This window comes from Taudactylus pleione, unplaced genomic scaffold (genome assembly GCF_031769625.1).
Source record: "Taudactylus pleione unplaced genomic scaffold, aTauple2 ptg000699l, whole genome shotgun sequence".
NCBI lineage: Eukaryota > Metazoa > Chordata > Amphibia > Anura > Myobatrachidae > Taudactylus > Taudactylus pleione.
In genome coordinates this window covers 1,305,189-1,320,208 of record NW_028285101.1, presented here as the reverse complement: position 1 = coordinate 1,320,208, position 15,020 = coordinate 1,305,189, and the positions used below count along the sequence as shown (strand labels likewise).

At 44.7% G+C, this 15,020-nt stretch overlaps 1 protein-coding gene across 9 annotated transcripts in view; it reads right to left on the bottom strand.

The window, feature by feature from the left end:
- The window catches only part of ZMIZ1 (zinc finger MIZ-type containing 1), a 331,397-nt gene that overhangs the window by 252,793 nt on the left and 63,584 nt on the right, over positions 1-15,020 (bottom strand). For all 9 annotated transcript variants that reach the window (XM_088456355.1, XM_088456361.1, XM_088456362.1 and 6 more), the window contains exon 2: positions 5,294-5,457. The gene's annotated coding sequence lies outside the window, so the exon portion shown is untranslated. The remainder of the gene's footprint in view (positions 1-5,293; positions 5,458-15,020) is intronic.

Here is a 15,020-nt window from a genome sequence, read left to right as displayed (position 1 = left end):
GTACTAAAAAAATAATAAAGATGTAAATATATCTTTATTAAAAATATATCCCTAATAACATGGCATCTTGTTATAGCCAATGAGACAATACAACACTATGCACCTGTTTGGTGCATTCTAAAATCCCAGCATTCCTTGCCTGCTACTGTGTGTGGTTTCTCCCCTCATCTCGGTCACAAACCAAGGAGAAAAGCACTGCTTCCACCAGCGCCTACTGTAGCCTGACCCTTCGGGCACCTCAGCAAAGAATGCCCAAGCGGAAAACTGCAGCAGCTTTCAACTTCCTGCCGTTACAGTACTGTGCTTAATGCAAGAGGAATGACACAATACATACAGAGAGAGATGTATCAAACCTTTGCGAGATATAAACTACCAACCATTCAGATTCTAACTAACTCATGTTACAGGCTGTGTTTGAAAAATGACAGTTAGGAGCTGATTGGTTGGTACTTTATCTGTCTCCACTTTATCTCTCTCCAAGATTTGATAAATCTTCCACAAAGTTCTACTTTATATCTCTAAGTTTCACATTGTTGTCATTTGCCTAGTGTTACAAGTCGCAGTCACGACTTGTCTCCCGCTAGCAGTTTACCTTCTCATTACGCTGTTGTTCCGGTCCCCTCAGTTCCTAGGCGATCTGCATGCCTCAGGAGGTCACAGGTTATCCACTGCACGGCGTGACTGGTTCCTCCTCCTATTTGTACACGTTGGCCTTTTGCCGCCTCACCGACTATAGCGTTCCTGTAGGTGCTCTCGGCTCAGCTGCATGGTCAGGATTCTGTATCTCCTCGTGGAAGTGTATCCTGGTTCTCCAGCTGAATCGCCTTTCCACCGACTTCCAAGCCTCTCCGTCGGCTCCCTAGCCGCACCAGCAGCTTCCGTGCTGCCACCAGCTCACCAGCCACTACGTCGCCTCCCTAGCCGCAGCTTCCATACTGCCTCCGGCTCAACAGCCACTACATCGGCTTCCCGACCGCACTAGCAGCTTCTGTGCTGCCATCGGCTTTCCAGATGCACCAGCAGCTTCTGTTGTGCCACCGTCACCCAAGCCACTCCAATGGCTTCCTAGCCGCACCAGCAGCTTCCATGCTGCCATCGGCTCTCAAAGCCGCATCGCAAGTACACAAACTTGTGTACCGGCTCTCAGGCCACACCATTGGCTCTCAAAGCAGAATCGCAAGTACATCCACTTTTGTACTGGATCCCTAGCCACATCATCGGCTCTCAAAGCCATATCTCTATTACAACAAACTCCTGCTACCGGCTCAAAGCCGCAACATCGGCACCTTAGCCGCACTATTGGCTCTCAAAGCCGCACCATCAACTCACTTATTTCTTCTATCGGCTTCTGCCACACCACTGGTTCCAAAGCCACATCATCAGCTCACAAAGCCGCACCACTTGTATACAACTTCTGTACCCGGCTCTCAGCTGCACCACCGACTTCCAAGTCGCCTCATCAGCTCCAAGCCGAAACACTGACTACACCTAATCCTGCTGTTCCTCTCACCATTGGATCCCATAGTTTATGTATGTGTACTGCTACTGCCCCGTGTATTAAGATCAGATGGCCACCTAAGTACCGGTGATCGTTTATAGATCTAAGGGAACAACAGGTGGCTGTTAGTGGCAGAAGACCTCGCTAGCCTGGGTTCTAGGGGGCTCACACGGAACGAGCTTTGGGATTCATAATACCTACAAACTAGAATTCTGCTAATACATGCAGGAACCCATATTAAAACTCTATGTTAAAGCATGAATGAGTTCCAATACAATGCAATGTTAAATAATTATATTACGCTGCACTTTACAGAGGATATTTCAGTCATTCACTTCAGTCCTTGTCCCAGTGGAGCTTAAAATCCACATGCCTTATCCCTATCACATGAACACACATACATATGTACACTAAACATATTTGGGTTTATTTTTTGTCAGAAGCCAAATAACCTACCAGTATGTCGGAGGAAACCTACGCAAGCCTGGGAAGAACATAAAAACTCCTCACAGATAATCTCTTGGTCAGGAATTGAAACCATGACCACAGGGCTGTAAGGCAGTAATGCTAAACACCTGTTGCCCAAAGCTTAGCCAACTCACTACATACATTTATAACAGTGAATCTGCAACTTTACTTTTGTTATTTACCATCATCTCCTGCTTGACTATATATTTCTCTTCTGAAAGTCTAATCCTCAGCAAACAAGCAGCAAACATTTTTAAACCAGGAATCATCAGCTCACATCCCAAATAAAATACAAGTAGTGTATTTTTTAATTGCGTTTTCTTTGGCAAATTGGACAGGACAATATAAACAATATGGTGCAGCAAAGGTTTTTGATTTAAATAAAGGGAAATAGGGAAAACATGACAAATCAAAATAAATCCCCTGCAAGAAAACTATTTCAAACATCATCATACAGGAGTACAAGGAAAATTTTGAGCAGTTTGATACATGGAAAATGCACATTTAGTGCATATATTCACAAGACAGGATTTCTATGCCTTGTGCCCCACATTGCAAGCAAAAGCTTATCTGCTATCCTAAACTCTACAGGAAGATTTTCTCATAATACCCCAGATAGCAACATTGGTGCTTAGGCAGTATCACTGACAGCAGGCACTGCTACAGACTGGGCACTGGTAATTCTGGAAGGGGATAATAGGCTCCATTTCACTGACTGGTAAACGAGATAGGTTGCCAGGCACGGTCTCATGTTTAAATACCAGTGTTGCCCAAGAAACATCACTGTTGCAAAACAAAGAGCAAGAGACAGAGACAGAATGATGCCAAAGGGAGATACCATGCAGAGTACGTGGCAGCTGCATTGTAAATTGTGGGAAGCCAGAAGGCCGACCTCTTGTGAAATTAATCAGTCTCCAACTTCATTTGATAGCAAACACCCAATCTCCGCTAAGGCTGAATGGCAATGGGTAGCAGACTAAATGGGCCTCTCATGTTAATTCTGTCTGACAGTAGACAACAGAATGTCACACAATTGGGTTTCTCCACATGCAGAATGAGATCCTTCACCAAGAACTTATAGTTCCTGGAGGTAACTGCAAGGCTTAAATCTCAGGCTTCCACCACCAGAAACCAACTACTGTATGATACAGACCATGCTTTTCGCTTAAATACCCTTACAGGAAGGTGGCGTTTAAAAGGCGGTGACTGGCTTCATAGGCAGGGGCGTTTTAAGAGAGGAGGGGGCCCGTGTGCAGCCTCTGTTTGAGCCCCCTCCTCTCTGTCAGAGCAGTAGATTCTGGCTTCATGCCAGAATCTACTGCACATGCACGGTCGGGCGCCATTTTCCTTTTCTGCGCATGCACGAGTCACTGGAAAAATGTCTGCCGCCATTTTGCCAGTGACTTATTACTGCTCTGCAGCGCCGATCCGGCGCTCCAGAGCAGCATGCCGGAATCTGCAGAAAGGTAAGTAGAACTAGTATGGGTGCAGGGCGTGCGATGTGGGCCCCCCTGGACCCAGGGGCCCGTGTGCACCGTACACCTTGCACCCATTGTAAATACGACCCTGTTCATAGGGTTACCCTAAAGCAGCAAGTCTACGCGCATCTAAGGCAGACCATATTGGAAAGTCTGTGACTCAGGGCCTGATTCAGAGCCGCTCGTAAGCGGCCGCTCGTTCGCTCCGAGAGATGTTTGCCCAACTGCGCATGCGTACGGATCGTTATACGCATGCGCGAACCAGTCAGTGCGGTCGAAATTCATGTGCTCGCAAAATAGCGAATGCCTGATAATTTGAGTGACAGATTGAGGCGTATGTGGGTGGTAACAGGGGAAGGTGCTTGAAAACGGGGAGTGGAGATCCGAACGCAGGCGTGCTTAAAGGTCAAAACGGGCGTTTTATGGGTGTGCATAATTAAAACAGCAGCGTCATTGACCACGTCACTGGGTTATTTTATAGCCAGAACTGCTCGCAAGATTGTGGTAGCAAAAACCAACCACAATCTTGCGAGCAGTTCATACGCTGGTCGATGTACTCGATTAATCTAATAAATAGCGGACATGACGTAGGATGCGAGCGGCCAGGGGGCGTAGTTTTCCAAAAAACGACCGCAAGTTTTGTTCGCTCGTTCAGACCTAGAGGCGTGAATAGACCGCAAAGAGCGAACGGTTCATTTGATTAGCCACCCCTATTCTCTGGACGAGCGAGCGCTAATTGCGTCCGGCTCTGAATCAGGCCCTCAGTCTTTAGACCAGATAGGAACGACAAGGGTTCTTAGGTCCTTCAGTGTTTAGCAAAACAGCAGTAAGCTTCGCTTAAACCAGTTTGTGATGGTACCGCTTACACCATGTAAGCGCTATAGTCACATACAGCAGTAAGATAAGCGTTACACAGTTTGCTATATAGAGAATAAAACTTGGCGTAAGCAATACCATCACAAACAGCGGTAAGCTTGTTTGCTTAATACTGAACAGAGCTCATAACCCCTTTCCCCATTGCCTGCCCAGCAAAAGCCTTTCTGGTTTCAGCAAAGCCTTCAAAAGGAGAATATCTTGTGTGCATTTACTGACATATAGGCAATCACATGACGATCATACATCAGCTTGTATTTGCAGAATAGTTGGTTCTATGTAATAATTTTGTTTGACTGTACATCTGCCTTGTGTGGACTCGCACCTTCTCCTCTGATGTTCAGCAAACCCTTCCAAGCTTTGACGAGTCCCCGCCAGGATGAAACGCTATGCGCAGACACCGTGACGCATGCGTATCAGTTAGCAGCCTGACGCCAGCAGTGGTAGACTGCCGACAACTCAGCAGAGGGCACCGCTGTGGAGGAGGATGCCACTGGACCTTGCACACAGGAGATTCATGGCAAATACAGGCGTCATTTTTAGTTTGCATCACTGTAATACTGAACAAAATATACTGCCAGAAATAGGCAACGTTGTTAAAAAGGTTTGGGTACGGGATCCCGGTGATCGGGATGCTTAGCGGTCAGAATACCGACAGATGGGAAAATGTGAAGATGAGGGTGAGGAAAGGGGGATGGTGGAGGAAAGTGTAGAGATTGGTGTGGAGGGAATCAGTTGGGGGTAATCATAATGTTGGTGGAACACTTTTTCTTAATAGGTGCATAGGGCACAATATAATGTATGAATAGAATGACAATGCAGAAGCCAGTGATAGGTTCTCTGTAAACAGTAGTTTTACTGTAGAACAGCTTTTAAAATACCAGGAAAAGCAAAATTATGTGAGTTATTTAGTTTAACATAAATACGATTTCTCCAATGCAATTATTTCATGGTCTGTAAAAGTAGTAAGACTTACTGGCGACACCGGCTCTGAATCCCGACCTCACCTTCCTTTGTGCTATATAAATCACTTTATCCTACTTGGTAGCTCAGGAAATATTGAAACCACAGTAATCCCACGTACTTATTGGCAAAACGCATCCGAAACGTCCACTTTGACTTTCTTTAAGAAGTTTAAAACTGTTTGGAGAGAAAAGAATGGTGTTAAAAAATAAATAATATATAATCCTTTTTCCATTATGGTGCAACAGTATGCATTATATTTCAGAGTTGTCATAAAAGTCATAGAACTGTTTAATCATTTAACACAACCTCTCCATATTAGTGTTGATTTAAATAAAAAGTGTATTCATATCATACGAATCCCCATGGAGATTCTTATTCCTGCCCTCTATCTTATCCTGAATATATCACGCTATTCTGCCACTGCTGTGCAGTACTGCAGTAAGAGTTACCGAACACCGTACGAATGAAAATGATGGGCGCAGGACCAAACCAAAGAAAGTATTAACATACCACAACAAAAATGATCAGTTTTCTGCTTTTGCATGAATGTACACTTAACATCCATCCATCCAAATCAGGCCTTTACGAAATCTCTTTGTAATTACTTTTTCATTGAGCCTTGAATGACCCTTTTAAATTTAAAAGATCTCTCATGACCTCCAGTTGTTCAACCACAAGCCCACTGGGGGAGAGGTGTGGTGTCGTGGTTGAGGCATATGAACACAAAACACACAAGCATGTGGAATTTTCTATTCTCATTTCCAGCTCTGAGACCCCGAACAAATCTTGGTTGCCGTTTAGGCTTGACATGTAAACTTCAGCTGGCCAAAATAAGATACCAACCATGAACTCCAAGAAATCAGAGCACATAAGAGCTAGTAAAAAAAGGGTAAAATATTTTCTAGGCTTAACCAAGGCACTTGCTTTGAATAGTACATGCTGGCACCCTTAGGGCTAATACACAGGGGGCACTAAAGAATGGTGCTTGTTAAAAGCATAGACAAAAACTTGTTCTCTGTCCTCGCTTTTAACAGAGCCTCCAAATCATGTTCTCCAAAACCTCCCTGCATCATAGTGTGCTACGTACTTAATGAGTGCTCAGATAAAGCTCCGTTATAGAATATACAGCTTTAGCTCATATGGAAGCTGCAGGAAACGCTGATAGACACTTACATAGAAACATAGACTTGTCAGAAGGTGCATGTATAGGTTTTCTTACATTATTTTTGGGAACGTCAAAGTTAATGTGTATTGGTCACCAGGCTTTAAGAACACAAGTTGAACTACCTTTTTTTTTTGTGTGTGTGTGTGTGTACAGTGTATAAAGGAAATGTAATTTGTATAGGTTGAAGTGTAATGGGTGAAATTCAAGGTGAACTAATAAATAACCCACCATGACTTAAAGTGCCTATCAAGACATTCACAGCTAGCTTGGAAGTCCATAGAACAGTAGAAGGATCATTGTGTTTTAGTACGCAGACAGACTTGCAAGGGGTTGTAGTCTATTTTGTCAACATGAGAATGTCGTCAAAAAGTTTGGCATGTCGACATTAACAATGTCGATAGTGATTAAATGTCATCATGATTAGGATGTCAACATAATGGTGGTCTAGTAGGGACTTTAATGGTTTGGCGGCTCCAGTGATTTCTTCCCGGTGGGGGTAGTGACATCATAATGACTTCTGGCAGATCCTGCATGGTTTCTGGCGATAGTATTGCTGATCCTAACCCTAACCTCTCCTCTTGTAGCCTCTGGTCCAGATAAAGGGCCATATGGGACTGGGACTGTAAAAATTCAAGAGCGGAGGAGCTCACAGCAGTGCTATATGGGTGTGATCAGTCCCATGTGGGCATGTACACTCCCTACAATAGCAGCCCTATTTTCTCCCTATACACATAAAAGATGAAAAATTGCATCATTTTGTGAGGTAAATAGTAATACAGTTTTAATACTCATGATTTATGGCCGACCACGTGGCCTGCTTATAGGCGTGCGCATGGAATTGGAGGGTGTGCGCCCATACACTCCTTAGGCAGCACCAAAACCTGAATAATCAGTGAGTAGATCGGGATCAGCAAAAACCTATCCCAGCCAGCCACCGTGTCATCAGCTGATACCAGGAAGAAACGGAGTGAACCAAGTTGGGGGGTGTAACTGTCTGGAGGGCATGGTTAAGCCACGCAAACCATAACGCCAAACTTTTTCCTGGTGGAAATTGAGACTAGTGTGTGCTAGAGCTCTGCACACAAGTAGGGGGGGGGGTGTTTTTGCAGACATGGTCCCCCATTTACTAACGAGTTTTATCCCCAAAATGAGTGATACATTTCACTGTGTATGATAAATGGTGCTCCAGCCAATCAGCTCCCAACTTTCATTTTTCTAACAGTTGACAGTTGGAAGCTGATTGGCTGGAGCATAATTTATCATACACAGTGAAATGTATCACTCATTTTGGTGATAAAACTCGTTACTAAATGGGGGCCATAACCGGATCTTACAACGCACTGGCCTACCCCATGTCCAGTTCCCTTTCTCTTAACTAATGGTGCATACAAACGGTACGACTTGAACAAACAGATATTTTTTAGAATGTAAGCTCTTACGTTTTAGAATGTAAGCTCTTATGAGCAGGGCCCTCTACCCTCTTGTGCTTCTCCCTAATTTAGTTTCATCTACTTCTTACTAGAGATGTGCGGTTCGGATTCTGTGGAATCCGAACCGCTCCGAACATTGGGGATCCGAGTCCACCCGAACCCTGTTCGGGTGTTCACCGCCTGACTCGGATCCCCGTTCGGGGCCGAACGGCGGCCGCCTGATATCGGATTCTCACTAGAGAATCCGACATCAGGTCTCCTCGCGTGTAGGGCAGAGCGCAGTGATAGCGCTCTGCCCTACACAGACACAGACACACAGCCGCCAGCGGCAGCTGTGTGTTTGTTACAGCAGCCAATGAGAGTCACACAGACTCTCATTGGCTGCTGCACGGAGGGAGCCGGCTGGAGCTCACACATGAGCTCCGTCTTCCGGCTCCCTCCTCAGCGTGTGACAGAGCGGACGGCGCGGGAGCGGGGAATCAGGTAAGTTTTATTTTTATTTTTTTTTTACTTGTCAAAGGTCCGGGGGCGCTACTGGGGGGGGTCTGCACTACTGGGGGGGTCTGCTACTGGGGGGGGCTATACTACTGGGGGGGGCATACTACAGAGGGGCCTGCTACTGGGGGGGGCTATACTACTGGGGGGGGTCTGCACTACTGGGGGGGGGTCTGCACTACTGGGGGGGGCAATACTACTGGGGGGGCCATACTACAGAGGGGCCTGCTACTGGGGGGGGGCTATACTACTGGGGGGGGTCTGCTACTGGGGGGGCCATACTACTGGGGGGATCTGCACTATTGGGGGGCCATACTACAGAGGGGCCTGCTACTGGGGGGGCTATACTACTGGGGGGGTCTGCACTACTGGGGGGGGTCTGCTACTGGGCGGGGCTATACTACAGAGGGGCCTGCTACTGGGGGGGCTATACTACTGGGGGGGGTCTGCTACTGGGGGGGCCATACTACTGAGGGGCCTGCTACTGGGGGGGGCCATACTACTGGGGGGGCTTACTACTACTGGGGGGGCTGCTACTGGGGCAGCCTACTACAGGGGGGGCCATACTACAGGGGGGGCCCATACTACAGGGGGGGCTACTACTGGGGCAGCCTACTACTGGGGGGGCCTGCTACTGGGGGGGCCATACTACTGGGGGGGCATACTACTGGGTGGCATGCTAATGGGGGGCATTCTACTGGGGGCACTGCATAGTGGACCCTACTACTAAGGGGACTGCATAGGGGGTACCACTGCTGGGGGACATTGTGTAAGGGACACCGCTACTGTGGGCATTGTGTAAAAGGGTCACTACTGTGGGCATTGTGTAAAAGGGGCACTACTGTGTGTCGTAACATAAATAAGAGACACTACTTTATGGTGTAATGTGAATCAGGCCCTATGTGCGGTGTAATGCTAATAAGATTGTGCACTGTGACTCCTAGGGCCGTAGCCCACTTTGTAAACAAGTACTGTGACTCTGCTGGCCGTACCCCACTGGGTGGGTGCACTACTTTTCTTTTCTGCCACTGCTGTGTGGCAATGTGTCATAGATGTGCTTTATACTGTGGTGTCTGTGTCGTTGTGCCGCTGCTTTGTCGCTTAGTAACCAGTCAGCTCACTGCAACCTTTGGCTAATAATGTTGAAAACAATATTATAAGCTGTGATATGGTCTAAATTGACTGGAAATTAATGTTATTGAGGTTAATAATACTTTAGGAAGAAAAAAAAGACCAATTTATGTGATTTTAGCTTTTTTTGTCAATTTTTGTAAAAAAATCCAAATCCAAATCCAAAGCCAGTCACCGCAGTTTGGCAAATCCAAATCCAAATCCAAAGCCGGACGACGAATTAGAACCAAATCCAAATCCGGCAAAAATGGTCCGGCGCACATCCCTACTTCTTACTCACCACTAGGGCACCTAACACTTGGTTGCTTATGCTCTGTTGCTTATCTGGGTGTTATGGTCACTAATGTAGCAATATATATTATCCATGTATTGGTCCTGTATTGTATTGTTCTGTAAGTCGCTTGTCTTCAACTTGTTTATGTGCTTTGTAAGGCTCTGCGGAACATTTGTGGCGCCATATACATAAGTGATAATAATAATAATGCTAAGAGATTTCCCTCCAACTTTCTGTAGTGCAGGGCAAACGATATTGGTTGTACACACAGATAGATATCCATGATATATATTAAGTGAAGCTATCTTTTTACAGCCAAATCATTACCAAATCGTCCAAGTTGGCCTGCATGTATGGTCGACCATAGACATTGTTATCGTGCATTCGGGAACGCGCATCTATGATCGTTGTCATTCATATCGCTCATGAAAGTCATACCGTGTGTACACGCCATAAAGCATTATTTCAACACTGTACTCACTCTTGTAGTCATCGAGACATATCTCCCAACATTCCAACATCATCAGGACAACGTGGGGCCGTCCCTCCTGAATTGGGGCTGTTGGCAATTATGAGTAAACTGTCGATTGTTTTGGGGTAGCGACATATAGTGCAGTGTAGTCCATCTTATCAGTCGTATTCGTATGCTGATCATACCCTGTTTTTTTAGTATGCGATGAATCGTGCATCAGAGTGGCTTCATTTGTTAAAAAAAAAAAAAGACTGATGCACGCACAGGGAGATCCGTGATGCATGCATCGGTCTGTAATAAAATAAGCACAGATGCAAGGATGGTTCAGTGAGAACCATCCGTGAAGAAAAAATTAAAATACGGTGTTAAAAAAGAAATAAAAAAATGGTGTGCCCCCCCCCCCTCAAAGGGCAACAAGCCCCGGGCTTTTAGGGACCCAGTGCTGGTTGGGCATCAATTCGGGGGGCAAATGACAACCAGCACCGGGCTAGTCAGAACCAGTCCAATGTATTCTGCACAACCAGCACTGGGCTCTGATTCAGTACTGGTTCTGGAAATACAGGGGGAAAAAATCAGTAGGGTTTCCCTGTATTTTCCAGAACCAGCACTGGACTTTTTCTAGTCGGGGGCTGATGCCACAGCCAGGGGAACCCTTTCACCGGGCCCCCCAGCCGCAGCATCAGCCCTGACCGCTAGTCAGCCTGGTGTGTGTGTGTCCTGTGTATTTTTTAAACATTTCTTTACAGGTGACTACAGGTATCAGTGGGCCCTTAATGCCCTGCATGCTGGTACTTGTGGTTCTCCAAGTACCAGCATGCGGGGGAGGCTTGCTGGGACCTGCAGTTCTACTTGTAAAGACAATGTTTGCTATTCTTTATTTACACTACACATAATCAACCCGGCACCCACCGCCCCAGGGGTGCTATCAGCCTGGGCCTGGGGTGCCCATAACCAGGACCAGATCAGAGCCCAGTGTTAGCGCAGAATAAGGGGGACCCCTACATCGTTTGTGTCCCGTATTTTGGCATCCAGAGCTGGTTCTGACTAGCCCGATGCTGGTTGTGCTTACAGACGAGAGACACATACGCTTGTCCCCCGTATGATGGCCAACCAGCATTGGGTCCTTAAAAACCCGGGGCTGGTAGCTTTTTTTCACAGATGCACGGATGGTTCTCACTGAACCATCCCTGCATCTGTGCTTATTTTATTACAGACAGACATGCATGCATCAAAAATCTGCCCGTGCGTGCATCAGTCTTTTTTTTTTTTAAACAAATGAAGCCGCACACACGACTGACGCACGATGCATCGTATCGTGAGGTCGTATGTACATCGTGTGTCAGTCGTGTGGCCGGGACTGCCAGGGGGTTGAAGGGACTCATCGTGTAGGTGTATGGCCAGCAAGACATGGGCACCGTTTGTTTTACACACTCTAGTTACAGTTTAAAAAAAAAAGGTTTTACAATGTTACATGAGTAAAGAAAAAGAAAAATCATGTAAAAGAAAAAAAAAAAAAGGGCTGAAGCTAAAAAACAAAACCCTAATTTAATCTATTCGTAATTATACATAATTGTGGTGAGGTTTTAGTTCTGTAGGCATATACAAACTGAATTCTTCCCTGTGCCTCTTATATTTACATATATAAAACAACCAGCTAAAAGTTGATTCATGGGACAAGCAAGACTATTGCCACAAAACATGCCCTTATATATATATATTTTTTTCAATAAAGACAGTGAAGAGTTCAGTCTTCAATAAGATTAAATATTCAAACAACAACAACAACAACAACAACAATAAAATACTACCATTAAAACCTTATAAACTGCTATGTTTTTGGTTAAAAAATAAATAAATAAAAAATATTCATGGAGATTATATCTTGCAACATTTATTCCCAAAAGCTATGCGGAAACGTGAACGATTGCTTAATGGTGGAGTGCTCTTTTCTTTATATCAGTCCAAATACATGATGCTTGATGCAGCTCTACCTTTAAAAAGGCTTTTGCTTAACAGTTCATAAATAAGCACTTATTAAAAGAAAGCAAGTGCCGAGTTAATCGGGCCGGATAAGCCTTTGTAGCATATTGTAATAGAAATAATTATGCTCCTGGGACAGGGCAGGAAGTGTGTATAAATACAAGAATAGGCCACCAGGGGCATAATAAAGCAGCCTTGGAAGGTTGCAATAGAACAAGGATGGGAGATGCTGTCATGGACTAACCACGGCAGGCATTCTCTGCAGAGATAACTCATGCTAACAAGGATATAAGGACCCTCCTAAAACGCCTCCTCCCAGCAAACACTTGTAATCACATAATCATATCTTCCACTGGCTACTCCTATTTAAAAAAGGTATAACAAGACAGAACTGGGAACCTGTGTATATTTTCTTATTGCAAACAGATTATATAAACTATGATGCAAATGGCTAAACAACTTAATTCCCTTAAACAATAAACCCCTGGTCTGTCAATAGATGTACTGATGCTGAACAAGTCTGCAATTATTATTTCTTTATTAACCATGATTTATATAGCGCACACATATTCTGCAGCACTTCACAAACAATATTTATTTCAGTGGAGTTTACAGTCAATATTTCCTACCATATTGTACACACATACACACCAGGGCCAATATTCCCTACCATATTGTACACACATACACACCAGGGCCAATATTCCCTACCATATTGTACACACATACACACCAGGGCCAATATTCCCTACCATATTGTACACACATACACACCAGGGCCAATATTCCCTACCATATTGTACACACATACACACCAGGGCCAATATTCCCTACCATATTGTACACACATACACACCAGGGCCAATATTCCCTACCATATTGTACACACATACACACCAGGGCCAATATTCCCTACCATATTGTACACACATACACAACAGGGCCAATATTCCCTACCATATTGTACACACATACACACCAGGGCCAATATTCCCTACCATATTGTACACACATACACACCAGGGCCAATATTCCCTACCATATTGTACACACATACACACCAGGGCCAATATTCCCTACCATATTGTACACACATACACACCAGGGCCAATATTCCCTACCATATTGTACACACATACACAACAGGGCCAATATTCCCTACCATATTGTACACACATACACAACAGGGCCAATATTCCCTACCATATTGTACACACATACACACCAGGGCCAATATTCCCTACCATATTGTACACACATACACACCAGGGCCAATATTCCCTACCATATTGTACACACACACACACCAGGGCCAATATTCCCTACCATATAGTACACACATACACACCAGGGCCAATATTCCCTACCATATTGTATACACATACACACCAGGGCCAATATTTCCTACCATATTGTACACACACACACCAGGGCCAATATTCCCTACCATATAGTACACACATACACACCAGGGCCAATATTCCCTACCATATTGTATACACATACACACCAGGGCCAATATTCCCTACCATATTGTACACACACACACACACCAGGGCCAATATTCCCTACCATATAGTACACACATACACACCAGGGCCAATATTCCCTACCATATTGTATACACATACACACCAGGGCCAATATTCCCTACCATATTGTACACACACACACACCAGGGCCAATATTCCCTACCATATAGTACACACATACACACCAGGGCCAATATTCCCTACCATATTGTACACACATACACACCAGGGCCAATATTTCCTACCATATAGTACACACATACACACCAGGGCCAATATTCCCTACCATATTGTACACACACACACACACACACACAGACACACACACACACCAGGGCCAATATTCCCTACCGTATTGCACACACATACACACACACCAGGGCCAATATTCCCTACCATATTGTACACAAACACACACCAGGGCCAATATTTCCTACCATATAGTACAGACATACACACCAGGGCCAATATTTCCTACCATATTGTATACACATACACACCAGGGCCAATATTCCCTACCATATTGTACACAAACACACACCAGGGCCAATATTTCCTACCATATAGTACACACATACACACCAGGGCCAATATTTCCTACCATATTGTATACACATACACACCAGGGCCAATATTTCCTACCATATAGTACACACATACACAACAGGGTCAATATTTTTATCAGCAGCAAAAATTAACCCACCGGTATGTTTTTGGAGTGAGGGCTAAAACTAAAGCACCCGGAGGAAACCCCATGCAAACACAGGGAGAACATACAAACTCCACACAGATAGGCTATGATGAGAATTGACCTCATGACCACAGTGCTGTGCGGTAGAAATGCTAACCACTACTCCAACCATGCAATCATATGGTCAGTATACCAGGCTGTTAATAATATGGCAACACATTTAAGAAAACCAATAACATAAGTGTAAATACATAAGAACTACATATTAAATCTAGTCCTGTAGACATACTATATATAGTCATATAGGGCCCATGTGCAACGGTACATCAGCCCCATAGGTAGGAAGTGGAACCATTAGAAAGAAGGTGATAGAAGAAATGCAAGTATTTATACATTAAACTGTAGACTGATAAAGACAAAGGGGCAAGTGTGCCTAAAATACAATTTCATTAATAAAACCCCCCCAAAAAAACTAACTACTGACTTTTTTGGCTAAGGCTGGTCATCCATCCACTGATTCAAAAACAGAACTTAATTAGCTAGTAATTGCATTTGCCACATGGGGCC